The sequence below is a fragment of the Tupaia chinensis genome, unplaced genomic scaffold (assembly GCF_000334495.1).
Source record: "Tupaia chinensis unplaced genomic scaffold, TupChi_1.0 Scaffold000273_1, whole genome shotgun sequence".
In the NCBI taxonomy this organism is placed as follows: Eukaryota; Metazoa; Chordata; class Mammalia; order Scandentia; family Tupaiidae; genus Tupaia; species Tupaia belangeri.
The window spans coordinates 2,348,658-2,364,250 of record NW_006159755.1 but is presented as its reverse complement, the minus strand read 5'-3'; the positions used below and the strand labels follow the sequence as shown (position 1 = coordinate 2,364,250).

The 15,593-nt window shown below is 43.8% G+C and overlaps 1 long non-coding RNA gene across 1 annotated transcript; it reads left to right on the top strand.

Moving 5' to 3' along the window:
• Window positions 1-2,254: 2,254 nt before the first annotated feature.
• Window positions 2,255-11,114, top strand: LOC106735006 (uncharacterized). The gene is made up of 2 exons (XR_001370460.2): window positions 2,255-10,255; window positions 10,886-11,114. It is a non-coding gene; the product is annotated as an uncharacterized LOC106735006 (long non-coding RNA).
• Window positions 11,115-15,593: the final 4,479 nt, after the last annotated feature.

Sequence of the window (15,593 nt, the reverse complement as noted above, 5' to 3'; positions counted from 1 at the left end):
GCAGGAATGTGAGAAAGGAACTCACCAGTTTCGGGACTTGAATCATGGTTGGCCATGTGGGATCCAGTGCCTTTAATCACCACGCCACCTGCTGGCCCATAGGCACTGAACTTTCACATGGCTGACCATGGTTTGAGTCCTGGACCTGGTGGCTTACTTTCTTGCTTTCCTCCTCTCTCTCTGGTCAAATTAAAAATAACAGTAAATTTTTTTTTAAAGGCAGGAAATTTTTTCTATTTAACTTAATTAATTAATTAATTTTAATTTGACCCACATGCAATACATTTTGTAAAACGGCAGGTCGTGGGCAAGAGAGAAAGGAAATACAGGGGTTGAACACATGCGCCGGTCACTAAAAACTAGAACAAGATTCTATTTAGATATTTTAGGTACACAAAACTTCTAAATGAGTGGAACCAGCCACACAGGAGCAGAGCTGGTCAGAAAGCAAACCTCCCAGCCAAACTCCTTGAAAGTGACCTTGGACACAATTCATTCTCCAAGCTGGATTTGCATAAACTTATTGGAATTTTTAGTAGGACAGCATGCCTAGGAGCATTTCAACTGCAATCACTGAACTGGACATTGTTAGGATGACGGCAACAAGTAACCATTAGACGAAGTAAAATGAATGAATGAATGAATGTGCTCTGTGATGGGAATGGTTTTGGATGCAGGCAGAGTCTATGAAAGGCAGGTTAGGGCACCCAGACACCAGGAAGACAAAGACTGGTATTGCTGACCACAGCTTTCTGAATAATGCAGACTAGAGGGACTGGAAAGGCAAACCTTCCTCTCGCAAACAACAGCATGAAGACATCATCTGAAACTATTTAGAAGTAGCACATGAAAGAACAGACTGATGGTCGACAGCTACACTAATCAGGAAGTGGTGTAAGGTCAATAGGCTGACTGTCCCTAAGCCACTCATTGCACCAAAATTACGTCCAGATAGAGTCGATAAAAATACACACTTAAAAGAACCGAGACAAGCAAAGTTTAACAAAAACTATCTGGGGCTAGATAAGCCTTTCTGAATTACTCATAAAACCCAGAAGTCATAAAAGAAAATATTTATAAATGCATATGGGTGTGTATATATTTTAAATACATAATTATTTATTTCCATTTGTTGTTATTATTATTATTTTAATTTGACTAGAGAGAGGCAGAGAAAGAAAAAGGGAAAGTGAGAAAGCAAACTGCCAGGCCCGGGACTAAAGCCACAGTTGGCCATGTGGAAATCCAGTGCCTTTAACCACCATGCCACCTGCCAGCCCCAGGTGTGAATATATAACTCGAAACAGCAAAATATTACCATAAAACTTAAAAACCAGTGAGACACAGGGAAGAATTTGCAATGCAAATGATAGTTAATTTCCTTGAAATACAGAGGTCTTGTACTCAGTAAGTATACAGTCTTATAAAAATAAAAATTAAAAATCACAAATACAGTTTTTCACCTCTCACACTAACAAATACCCAAGTTTAAGAACTCGGTGTTGATAAAGGTGTGGAGAATGTCAACTGGAACCACCTCCCTAGAGGCCAAAATAGCGCCATCCCTCATATTTGGAAATGGACATGCACTATGCCCCAGAATTCCTCCTAAAGCAAACCTTCCCCTCATAGGTAAACTTGTCCATGTACACAAAAACACATGTAGACAAATGTTCGGTATAGTCTTATATACCACAGCAATGGCCGGAAACAACCTAATTGTTCCCCAAAAGGGGAGTAGTTAATTCAAACACAGCTGCCACACAGGTGCTGAGAAGACCATGGTAGACCATAAATGCAGGCACACAGGGACCTTGTAAATGTACTGTTAAGTGAGCAGTCCAATAGACAAGACGGTACGTGGTACCTGTCCTTCTACAACCTCATACATACAGACTTCTCGAGAAAGAAACTCCTGGAACTGGCCACATGGTTGCCTCTGTGGGACAGGAGACTGGGAGAAAAGATGTCACTTTATCACCTACGGTCTGAGGTTCTAACATATACAGGTAGTACTTTGGATTTTTTTTTTTTTTTTTTTTTTTTTTTTTGTTAAAGCGCGCGTGCACTTGCCATTTTTTGCTATAGGGCGTGTGCACTTGCCAGAAAGACAGAGACAAAGAGACAAAAAGTGAGAAATCACCCCCTTGGGGGTATGGCCATGTCACAATCCCTTCTCCTCCATTCTCCTCTTGGGATCTTGAGCATGTGCACACACACCCTGGCATGAGTTTTAGGCGCCGGGTCCGGGACTCTAACCGCAGTCAACTACTTGGAAGTCCAGTGTCGTAACCATTACACCATCTGCTGGTCCCTATTTTGGATTTTTTTTTTTTTAATACAAATGAAATACATTAGAGGAAATCAGCAGAGTTTTACCTTTGGGGTTAGCACAGGTACAGAGGCTGTGAAGGGCCTTGCTCTAAAGACAGACAGTAAGTTGCATGACTGTCACAAGAACAGGGAAGTAAGGGGACCAAGCCCAGGCACTGTAGAGGCAGGAGGACTTGAGGAACTCAAGTGTTCCTGTGTGGAGACAGTGAGACTGCTGGGCAGATGCTGGGCCAGCGTGGTACCCGCTGTCCACAACGTTCAGCTTCCCGTGCTCTTACAAGGTGGGGAAGTGCCACAGCAGGTTTACATCCGTGCCCCTGGCATTTTGGTGGCTCTCAGAGGAGAGACGGAGCAAGTACCAGACCCAGGAACAGCCAAGGGTATGCTAGAAGACAGGCGGGACAAACGGGGGCCCGCTGAAAACACCTCTTTTCCACTTAGGACTGGAAATGTCCCCAACACATCAAGTGAGATTTTTAACAGACCCAACAAATATGATACAATTAAATACATATTTTCCAAATGTCACAACTGCTTTTCTAGAAGAGTTTGTTGTTTCTTCATCTGCTTAGGGGAAAGAAAACCAGGCAGTAGACTCTGAGACTTGTAGGCTCCATTACTGTTTTGTGCTAAGCCAGCACCATCTCGTACTAAATTCTGGTATAGACTAGCAGTTTTCACCACAAGGTAGTTCCAGCTGAGTCTCATGACACACAAGGAGAAGACCAGCGTTACTCTATTTTGGCAGCAGACATTTTCAACACACCTCACAAAGCCGAGTCCCAGACCCAGATGTGTGAGGAGAGCTGGAGTGGGTATGACGCCGACCTCACGAGGTCTCTTGCAACCATTGCCCTAGGGATGCCTCAGCAAACGCACCAAGAAGAATTCAAAGGATTCCAGGACAGCACTGTTTGCAATGGCCAGAAAACACTAGGAATGACCCTGAAGCCATCCACAGGAAAATGGTTAAAATAACTACCACTTACACAGTATGCATCACATGATTCCATATTAGGGCAGTTAGTAATAGGATAAAGTTGCTTATGTTCTGGGATGGAAAATGTCTGAAGAGATATAAATGAAGTTGTCATTAGGAGTTATCTGGTGGTTAGAGAATTACATAAAAGAACTTTTCTGTGTGGTCTTTTTCTGTAGTATTTACATTTTAAACACCAGACTAGTGATTTATAAATTCTGCCACAAACATATACTCTACAGTCCCATCTGCTACAACAGTATGCACTATAAAAACATTAAGCATAGACTTACCTAAACTGAAAAACTGTGGTCCCTTCAGGAGAGCTGGGCCATGCAGGGATACGCAGAGAAAGAAGCTGCAGTGTGACTCAGAGCAGAGCACTAGGTTGGGCATCCTCAGCAGTCTCATAACGTGAGAATTTAAAAAGCTACATCTTGGAAAAACTGTCCATTATGTTCCTTGGATCTGGGACTCCTATCAGCATTCGGTCCATAGATGTCAAATTCACACACAGATGACAAGACTCTATTGTGCCAATCAAAGTCTCAGTGGGACACTGTGCATACTTGACAGATCAAAGAAAGCAACTGGCAGAAGTTCAACAGCTCCGCACACCGAGCTGAGCCGTGGAAGAGGATAGGGCAGACAGACACTCTCATACTCAGGTATGCAGTTTGTGCGCTCGCTCTGAGGGCGACAGAGCAGAATGTATGACCCAGCAACTCCACCTCTGGGTACCTGCCCTAAGAAACGCTCATTCATGTACTGTGCACAAGTGGTTGTATATGATGATCACACAGCACTGTGTGTAATACCAAAAAACTAGAAATAGCATACATCTTCATCGATGGCAGACTGGTTAAAGAACTCATGCTATACCCAGGGTAAGACAGACTATGCAACGGTTTAAAAGGATGAGAGCAGTTCTATATGTATTCACATTAAGTTCACTATTATTAAATGAAAAAAAAAATAAAGTCAATAATAACATATAGTATATCATAATATTTTATCATTTACATAGAGAGGATAAAGAAAACAATGTGATACCTCTTTTAAGAGGAATATAAACGAGCAGAAAAAGGTCTAGCAGGAAACAGCACATAGGTAACACCAGGTAGGGAGGGGATTGCCAACACTGTCAGTCCTGTTTTCATTCTGCATAATAAGAAAGCATCCGCTTATCACTTTTAACTGAGTACTGCAGAAGAGATGCCACCAGCTGCCCTCGATGGAGAACTGAGTTAACTGTGTTAAAGTCACATGACAGACTCAGGCAAGCAAACCAAATGAACTGTACACCAGGCCAAGGAGGCATTTCGACATCATACTAAATAAGAATATTTTAGAAGATGACATTCAACATAATAACTTTTCTATAAAGTTAAAAACTTGTTAAAATATATTTTGAAAAACACACTCAGGAAAAAAAAAATTTTTTAAAGCTTTATGAAAAAGAAGCAAGAGAAAGACAAAGCCCGGATTCAGGATGATGGTTACCTCAGCTCACAGGGAGGAAACCACAGAGGTAGGGGGAAGTTTTTACATTGGATAGGAGATTCAGAAATGCTTACCACATTCTTAAAAACAATCGAAAAAGAAAATAAAATAGGGTCATACTAAAACATGAACCAAAGAGTAGGTTAACCCAGTTTTGTGTACTCAAGTCCCAACAAGAAGAATATTCCTGCCTTAAGAGGAGTATCCTAGCTCTTGCTTACTACAACAGTGGATAGTGGCAGTCATTAAAAGTCATTGCATTTGATTAGAAACAACACAACAAAAACTAGAGCCCAAAATTTCCAGAAATAGATCTAGGCAGATCAGTATTATAAGGAGCTAATACTGACTGACATGTAGCAAAAGAGGAAAGAGTATTTACTCAATAAAAGCTTGCTATTTCAAAGTTAGCTGTGTAAATAGCTTAAGTGAAGAGTATTTATTGTAATAGTGAAAATACATACTTTTTTTAAAGAATTATTTTATTTAACTTTACTTATTTTAATTTGACGAGAGAGAGAGAGAGAGCGAGCGCAAGCCAGCTGCCAGGTCTGGGACTCGAACCATGATTGGCCATGTGGAAGTCCAGTGCCCTTAACCACCATGCCACTTGCCAGCCCCACAGACACATTTTTAGCTACTAAAGAATAGGTAACTAGAAGCAAATCCAATAGACTTATCAGTTATTATTACTAGCCATCTTAGACTAATTTTTAAAGTCCTTGCATGATAGTTTCTTTTTTGCACCAATAAAAAAAAAAAATATATGTTTGATTACCGTAACTGGCATAAAGCTAACGTTCCCACTATACAAAAAATCATTATCATTATAAAAGTCAATATAGAAATTTCACATGGTAAGAGGTCAGAGAGGGAAAAATCCATATGGTATATCAAGTAATACAGTGGGGCTAACTGATAATTAGAGAAATATAGACGACAACAACTAAAATACTTTAAGAAGAAGAAATATTTTATAACATTTCACTTGGCAAGGATTTTTTGACACCAAATGCATAGGTATGACCCCAATAAACACGAAAATAAAATACATCAAAACTAAAAACATGCATCAAATGACATAATCAACAGTGAAAAAGCAGCCTGATAGGATGGTAGAAAATATTTCAAATCATATGTTGGATGAGAGGGTTAGTATCCAGAATAAACTCCTCGAGTCAACGACAAGACACTTCAATTTTTAAAATGGGTAAAAGAGACTAGAATACACATTTTTCCAAAGAAGATGTACAAATGTCACTGAGCATATGAAAAAATGTTTGACGTCATTAATCACTAGTGAACTACAAATCAAAACCACAAAGAAATAACGCCACACACATTAGGATGGCTACTGTTAAAAAGGAAAAAAAGGCAGAACAGGGTTGGCAAGGACGGGAAAACTTGAACCCAGGTGCACTGTTGGTGAGAATTCAAATGGTACGCCTGCTACGAAAAACAGTGTGGCAGTTTCTAAAAAAATGAGAAATACCGTATGGTTTGCCAATATCACTTGTAGCTATGTATCCAAAAGAACTGAAAGCAGCATTTCAAAAAGATATCTGTACACTCACATTCACAGCAGCAGTATTCACAACAGCCAAGAGAGGACACACACCAGCTTTTCCATGAGAGACGAGGAGATAAACAAAATACGATATACACAAACAATGGGATATTACTCAGCTCCCGTGAAAAGGAGGTTCTGACACACTGTAATGACATAGATGAACCTATGTATTCACAGAAACGTGAATGCACTTAACACTACCAAACTGCACACTTCGAAATGGTTACGGTAGTAAATTTTATGCATGTATTTTACCATACAATATTTTTCAACTAGCCACAAGTACAATGGAAAAAACCTGACATTAGTGACTACGTGGGGAAATGGGTATATAATCATAAGAAGTATACATACGTTTTCTGGAGGAGAATCATGCGTCTGTGATGAGAGCTATAACAAACCATGTATGCTCAATGACCAGGGACTAGTACTCCGGAGAATATGTATGTATGCCAAATTTATAGATGCTCACCGCAGCAAAATTTAAAATTGTCAAAACACTGTTTTAACAGCGTAACAGACTGGCTGAATGAATACCCTGTAGTATAAGCACAGTGGGACTGAACAGTGACATCATTCACTTATGATCTTTTTCAATCACGCATCTCTTTGCCAAACTGGTGAGAGTTGTGCTTTCCACAGGAAAACACACACATACACCTCAGACAGAGCATGCAGACTTCTGGATGCCAATCCATGGAGTTCTTTGGGGAGCATTAACGACCCTAAGAAAAGCCACTTCAAAAGTGTTTGTGGACTCTGCTGATACAGGGAAATGTTAGTGAAAACAAAATTAAATATAAAAATAGAACAGACAGAATATGCACGGGTTCTCACTGCCTTAAGCAGCCCAGAGCGAGGTGGGCAGGCAGGTAGAGAATGGGGAGAGGGAGTCAGGAGGAAATGGCTAGACCTAATGCTGGGCAACGAAGAACAGAAAGAGAGAGAGGAGACATCACTGGAAGCGCTCGATAAAACATAGCTGTGTGCCAAACACATACGTTCATTTACCCCCGTCTCACAGATGAGGAAAACAGGTTCAGAGAGGTTAAGTAACTTGCTCCAGTCAAAAGTGGCCAAGCAGTCAGGATTAGAACCTAGACCCATTGCCATGGGTCCAAACCAGTCAGATGAGGAAGGAGGATTCTAAGAGAATCCCATTCTGGAGAACACACTGACCTGCCCCCAAGGTCTTCTCCAGTGAACTATCCCTTTGTGACAGCCCTCATGCAGACAAACTCTGCCATTCTATTGTCCCCTTTGGCCCCGGGAAAGCAGGCACTGGGAGAGAGTAAGGCCTGGGGGCTCTGAGAGGCCGTGGGTCCCCCACTTCCAGACTCCATAATAAACGCCAGTTGGAGCACAGGTTTAAAGGCAAAACACGGAAACGCACACATGTCATGAGAAAATACAGATTAATATTTAGATATGGTAGGGGGATGGGAACATAAACATCACAGTTGAACATGGTGATAAACCTCATAAAAATTGTATACTTCTTGTATCTGACACATAATACAAATTAAAAGGCAATCAAGTGCCAGTTCCGTGGCAGAGAAGTAACAAGGAAAGCCAGATCCCACAACGCAACTGTCGTTCAAATCCCCAGCACCGTCAGCCAGAAACGTGCTATGCACATGCTTGCGTGTACAAAATCCGAGGGATAAAGGACTGGAGGAAGGGATGTCACAGCGTGACCAGGCCTGGCGGAGAGTGACGTTTTCACTCTCTCTCATGTGTGCATACATGCACTCTACTATGAAGAAAGGAAAAATATATGCATGTCAGCTCTAATAGGATTACTAATATCTTTAATATGTAAATAGATTTGACAAAACCACCAGTGGAAAATGAGCAATTAGGAAGCGGAAAATCATACACACACACACACACCACACAAACGTTCAGTCAACATGTGGGAAGGATGTTCGATATCCAGCAGGCGAAACCAGGCTCCTGTCCACAGGTAAAGTAGGCTACACAGACAAAGTATAGATGAACAGATATGCCAGAAACAAAGGTTTTCCATATAATGATATGCGTTCTGAGGAAAAGGGAGTAAGAGTCAGATTTGCCTCACTAGTGAGACCACTAAAGTAGAAAATCACATTGGGCAATATGGACCTAAAGTCGTAAGAGGCTTGATACAGTCATTTCCTTCTATAAATGTATTTGTATATTCCGAGGAAACAAACGTGATTAAGTTTGAGCTACCAAGAAGGTCATCACTACCAAGAAGGCATTATTTCCTAAGAGGAAAATCCTGGGAAATAACTTGTATGTCTACTAAACAAGAGCGTTTAAAATGATATAGCCATACAATGGAACACGATGCCACCACTGAAAAGATGCTTACGAATGACAAAAACAAGGGGTTCACTGTGTATTAAAAGAGTTGTGAAACAGAATTGCCAATATCCCATTTTTTAATAAAAATGCACTCATTCTATGCAACAAGGAGTAGTGGGAAGGGGGACTCCTGAAGTGAATAGACCAATCATTAATGGAAGTTTTTTTCCTCAGGTTTCTCACATGCAAACCAGTAAATCATTTTTACACAGGGGAACTCAATGGAGAATTTTTTAAAAGAAAAAATAAATAAGTCCAAGGCTGAAGGGCCTGGGAGGTGCCAGCCCTCAGCAGGTACAGGCCAGGAGCTAGGATTCACTCAGGCAGAGTCCTCCTTGGGACTTGAACCTTCACATCTTTTTGGTTTTCATTTTACTATCTTTCCCTTGTCATTTCCAGCCTACAGCAGTATAGTTTTGTGTCATGAATGTGAAAAAGGTCAACACACCATAAATACCTATAAGCCTGCTTTGGCATTTCCACATGCGTTACTAGCACCACACTGTAAGGAATTCTATGAAAGGCCAGGCAAAGGTTAACGCCTCCTCCAGAGACTCCGCTTACACACACAGAAGTTGGTCCTGATATTAAAGTACCTTGGAGTCTCGGAAGCCACAGTGGGTAACACAAACCAAGGGCAGCCAGTGAGGCCAGTTACTGCCAACCGTCTGTTTGTACCATACGTCATTTCTGTGTCCAACCCAGGCTTATGGAAAAGCCTTAGCCAACACTCACTGCCAGGCTAGCTTCCTTTTTAAAAAAGCTTCCCGTTGAATTTCGGCTATTCTTATGCTCCACTACTTTAAATTTGCACAAGATCACTACGAACCCACTTACTGAGTTCCACATATCATCCCCTGCCCCCTGGAAGGGCTGAATTCAGACCGATGCACGAGGAAGGTAGCATCACCAGCGTCATCAACACCAGAGCCTGCCTACTGTACCTGAAGGTGGTGAGTTCACCCTCCAGCTGCCGGCCTCATTCCGTAACCATCTCATAGCCCCATTTCATAACCACTTGAAATATCAATCATTTATACTTCCGTAGATGAATTATTTTTTCATAAGCCACAGTTGTTGGGAAACAGAGTATGACATCCATGGGGCACTTTCAACCATTATCTCAAGGTAGGGAGCAAGAGTTTTTCAATCATCACAGAAAAGGGAGAAACAGAGTCCTGAAAAGGACAAGGCAGGTAGAAGGGAGTTGGGATAAAAAGCAAAGAGAGAGAAGCTAGGAAAGGAGGCCTACTTGATCCTGGGTTATTTGAGGGAAAGGGTTTTGAGCAGGGTGAGGGTCCTGAACACGCACACAGCAGTGCCCACTCCTGGCGGAGCCGCGGCAGAGGCTTTTAACTCATTTCCCAGTACTGTACACGTGAGGGCTCCCCAAGGAACAAGGGTGGGCATGCAAGACACACTATCAGCAACCAGCCCAGCAAAGCCAGGAGAGGAGGAGCCCTTCAGATCTTGCTTCCCCGCCTTCTGTTCTGGTCCCCACCAGGCCTGTTCCAGTTCAGGTCTTACTTCCCCCTCCCCGGGCAAGCAGGCCCCATTAAACAGAGCAGCACCAGCTTCCTGGAAACAAGCAACTTCCTCTTCAGCAGAGGGCTGGCAGCATCTAGTCCAAGTTTTTATTTTATGAGGTAAAACTGTATAGCCCCAAACCAGTAACACAGAGCAGAACTACAGAACAGTTTCCAGGATGAAACACGCTGTCATTTCCCTCAACCCAAACATAGAATCAAAGTACATGCCTTGAGCCATACCCTTGATCCCACAGGTGTAGCCTCACTCCCTTCGCATAGCCTTTGCTTAATAGAGCACTCAGCCGAGGAACCCACACTTCCTAGTCACTTTCCAAAAGATAAAAAGTTTGAGCCGAACTCTTCAGAAAGATACTTATGTGCTTGGAACCAAATCCCAAATACTGCAAATTCGTTAAACACTTTTTACACATCCATTACACTCTTAAGACTGTTTTCCCCAAATACAAATGGGTACCATTAGAAATCTAACCAGGTAATGTTCTAGAATATTATCCCACCTAAAACACTCACCTTCACTGGCTGGGTGGCCCAGCCTCACATATTTGCACAACCATTACCAACTCCCAACAGCCAACAGAGCGTCCATCCGTTCCAGTTCAGGTCTTACTTCCCCCTCCCCGGGCAAGCAGGCCCCATTAAACAGAGCAGCACCAGCTTCCTGGAAACAAGCAACTTCCTCTTCAGCAGAGGGCTGGCAGCATCTAGTCCAAGTTTTTATTTTATGAGGTAAAACTGTATAGCCCCAAACCAGTAACACAGAGCAGAACTACAGAACAGTTTCCAGGATGAAACACGCTGTCATTTCCCTCAACCCAAACATAGAATCAAAGTACATGCCTTGAGCCATACCCTTGATCCCACAGGTGTAGCCTCACTCCCTTCGCATAGCCTTTGCTTAATAGAGCACTCAGCCGAGGAACCCACACTTCCTAGTCACTTTCCAAAAGATAAAAAGTTTGAGCCGAACTCTTCAGAAAGATACTTATGTGCTTGGAACCAAATCCCAAATACTGCAAATTCGTTAAACACTTTTTACACATCCATTACACTCTTAAGACTGTTTTCCCCAAATACAAATGGGTACCATTAGAAATCTAACCAGGTAATGTTCTAGAATATTATCCCACCTAAAACACTCACCTTCACTGGCTGGGTGGCCCAGCCTCACATATTTGCACAACCATTACCAACTCCCAACAGCCAACAGAGCGTCCATCCCCACCCACCCACCCGCCTGCAGAGCAGAGGACACACTAGTTCTGTTTGAGGTGACTGTGCCCTATCCAGGGACCTCAATTACTTGGGAGTTAGTGAACACTGATTCTAGGCCTGAATCTACAACGTGAAGGAATATCCAACTTCATTATGAAGGCAACTTGACAGGGGGCAAGGAATGTAACATAGCAATACGACAATTTTCATGAGTTCAGAACTCAAACCTTTATTTGTGCTGTAAAGGGGAAGAAAAATGATTAGTAATCACGTACATGATGCAACAGGACCAGTTCTTATCATACAGAGCAACATACAAACGCTTTGAACCACCTACTTTTACAGTTTCAATTTCGCAACATCATACCCAAAAATATTTCCCCACACATGCATGACTAATACACTTTAAACCCCACTGACAGTAATTGTATCATGCTCGTTACTGTTACCATGCCAACGTGTTTTTAAAAAATTTTTTTAAAGGTATCTGGAAGACCAAAAAACAAATAAATAAATAAATAATCCTAAGGGTTTTTGGAGGTTCAAATTTTTGAAAATTTAAAGATAAACATGATAATGGCCATTGGCATTTCTTCACCAATTAAATCAATGTAGCTTAGAGAAATGAAGTAGGATTTTCAGACCTCCCCTGAATTTTTAGCAGAACATATCTAATAACAGTATCACTGCCACCCCAGTTCCACTCTTACTTCCCAAACTAATTTTTGTAAGGTACTTTCTCCTCCGATCCTGGATCACTTAAAAGCGCAAACATTCAAAGTAAAAATACAATGGGTTAATTCACACTAATTTTAGCAAAAGCGCATGGATTCTGTTGCTACCAGTCATTTTACAGTGACCATAAAAGGTTATTTGCTTCTCCTTGTTACCGATTTAAAAATAGTAAGCAAAACTGCTGTTACTAATACTGACCGAACACCAAAAACGTGTTTATGAGGTAGGACTTACATACAAATACCTTTAGAAACCATTGCATTCTCACTGTTTAGAATTTTCAATTACAAAATGTGATTTTAAAAAATGAGTTACAAACCCAGAACAGCCATCTAATCTCATTTAAGTGCACACTGAAATTCCCGGCAAGCGCCCAACCTAGGCATTTGGAATTCTAAGACTTATGGCTGCTGAACATCGCTGCTTTAGACAAACCACCTACGAAGTTTGGCAAGCTATGAACTTTAATCTCCTGCTGGTGCAGGTTTGACCCCCGTATTTCAAGTGACTAATAGTTGGACTTTCAGCTGCACCTTTTAGTCTTCCCCATCTAGCAGGAAAGCAAAACAATTCTGCTCTTTTTCTTTGTGCCTAAAAGTCGGAACACTTTTAAAACCTCAGAAAGTTTCCAAACACTCATTGCTTCCAAGCAACAAGTTAACCAGCACTAACAATTTACTATTAATTAGTATATTAATTAGTATCTTCTTTGCTCATGAGTCCTACTAAATTTCTTAGAGGTTTGCTTTTCTCCACGGAATCCCCTTCAACCCACAGTGGCTACCACCCCCACCCTCTGCACCATACACCTAAGCAATCTTTTCTTCTCACCTCCCTCCCTCTCCAGTACTAATGCCAAGCTGTGCCCTCCTCCTCCAACTCCCACCTCAGAGATCTTTCAAAATGCTAAGGGTACTTTGAAATCTAATTAAATGCAATCGGAGTTTAAACAAATGAAGCGGAAGATGATTATCAGTACCCCCCTCCCCTTCCCTTCTCTTAGTAATCTGTAGCTGTCAGAAGGTCTAGACCTGCCACCTGGAACATATGGAATCTGAGTATGACCAGCTTGTACCCACCTTCCCACACTTCAACACCACACTGACCCACTCAATTTGCCAATCTGGTTCATCTAATAGGCCTTAGGCCTCTTCTGCCTAAGGCATTTAAAACGATTCCCATTCCCCTTCATTTCCCCAACACTCAAGTTCTATCATTGCACTAAGAATTCCTCCGAGCATGCGCAGGAAGGCAGGCAGGCAGGCAGGCAAATAGGTGGGCAGGTGAGAGGTCACGGGACTCCATCTGCAAGCTCCATCTACAAGGCATCATCCTGCGTTGTGGCATCAACGTTAAATTGTCCTACAGCTTAAGAATCTTCTCGAAGCAAGGTTCGTAGCACAGAACTAGTATGACCAGAAGATCAATTTACAGGATGCAGATCTGAAAACCTCCACCCCCAGAAAAGGAGGGGTGCCCGCTGCCATTCATGCGCTCGAGGTTGGTGCTCCTGGAACAAATAGTCTTTCAAAGCTGTAGGCCCCTCAAGCTGGATGCATTTGCTTTGGACTTTTTAGGGCTGCCCTCTCAAAAGCTCATCTGAAAACCTTAAATGGCGGCCTCCCGAATACAGGGCTTCCTGAGCAAGGCCTGGAAACAAAACACTGGAGAACTTCCTCCTAAGCCTCTGGAAATTCAATCATCTGCAGACATCAATTTAGGCGGGCTCTCCTCCAGGGTCTCCCCTCCTGCACTGCTACGACTCATACTGGCCAGGGGCTCCAGTTCTCTTGGTGCCATCTGCTCGCCATGATGAACACTATAGTAACAAACCACGGTCCATGAGGCATTTTTGTAACCTTCCGCTGGAATCCCTGCTGCAGGCCCACCCCAGGGTGCACATTCAATTCCCACCCTCTCCACAAGCAAGCCACACCAACCCACCCCAGCCAGAGTCTCCGCAGGGAGTGCATTTCCTCCGCCATTACCAACAATACCGACTCCAACTGCGACTCCAGCTCTTTCCCCAGGCTTACCAGAAGACCAGAGGCAACATGTTAAGTGAAGGAATAACCTCGAGAAAGCTAAAGGGAGGAGGAGTAGAGTGAGCTTGCAGAAGAGGTTAGCACGGAACCTAGAGAGAAGGAAAAGTCCAAAGGGGAGCACTGCCACCTGGAAAAAAAAGTGTTGGTCAATGTTGTCCCCAGACACGCAAACATCCTGTTTCGGCAGCCCCTGCCAGCCTCGCTAGGCGCCACACTTCACCTCCAGAATCATGAGACCACCCCTCACCTCCGACCAGCGATCTGGCTTCACACCCAAGCCTGGGCTCCACAAGGCTGGGCTGGCCGGGGCCTTGTCCCAGGTGGAGCCAAAATTACATACCACCCTGGGCCACAGCTGGCACCCCGCAGACCTAAGTTCTGTTCCAGAAGGCCAGGCCTCATTCCCAGGCGGGCTCACAACCCTCTGTTTGGAAAAGAAGGGGGCTGCTGGCATTACAAGCTCGAAGTCAGCCCTCCCAGCCCTCCTTCAGCTCTGCACCCACCACCTTCCTCCTGATCAATGCTTGGCCAACACCAGCCCAATTCTGCTTCCACTCCTCCATCTTTTCTGCCTCTCCTGCTTTTCTCCTTCCACACAAACCAGGGCGCTGGAGCTCACTCGGCCCATGTTAAGAGCCTCCCCCTCGCAGACCAGGTCAGGAACCCCATCTCCAGCAGGCCAGGGACGGCCAGACCTGGGGGGTTGCTGGCCTCTCCCACCACAGTCCTAACATCTGGTCTTTTTGACTTCCTTTCTAGTATCCCGACTCCCACAGTCTCATATAACGCTGTCACCTCCCCCATCTGTCCCCTGAGGCCCTAAACTGGTCACTTCCACCCCCACAACTAAACCCAAGCGCCCAGCACTCCCTGTCGCTAACTCCTGATGGACGGGCCACAACTTTTGCTTTTATAGCCCTGGTCGCGTCACTCAGGGCATTGCTCAACGGGACGATTCCTCCACTGCCACCGGAAAAAAAAAGTCCCTGCCTGACCCTGCCCAAGACCACTGGGGGCGGGCCCGGTCTCCACAGTCCCCCGCCACTCCTTCAGATTGTGCAATTCATCCCCACTTCGTCCTTGGCAGCGCTCCAAGGGATCAAGGACAGAGCTCAAGGTCACCTATGGGAGGAGGATGGCACGGGGAGACAGCCCCTGGGTGCGGGGACGAGGACACACGATTCCCGCAGACTGGGTGGGTGCGGGAGGCGAGTCGGGATCGCTGCCCTGAGGGTGCGAGGGCAGCTCTCGGGGTCGCATCGGGTCGCCTAGTTTCGCAGAGGTCAGAAAGAAGGGCCGGCAGAGCGGGTGGAAAA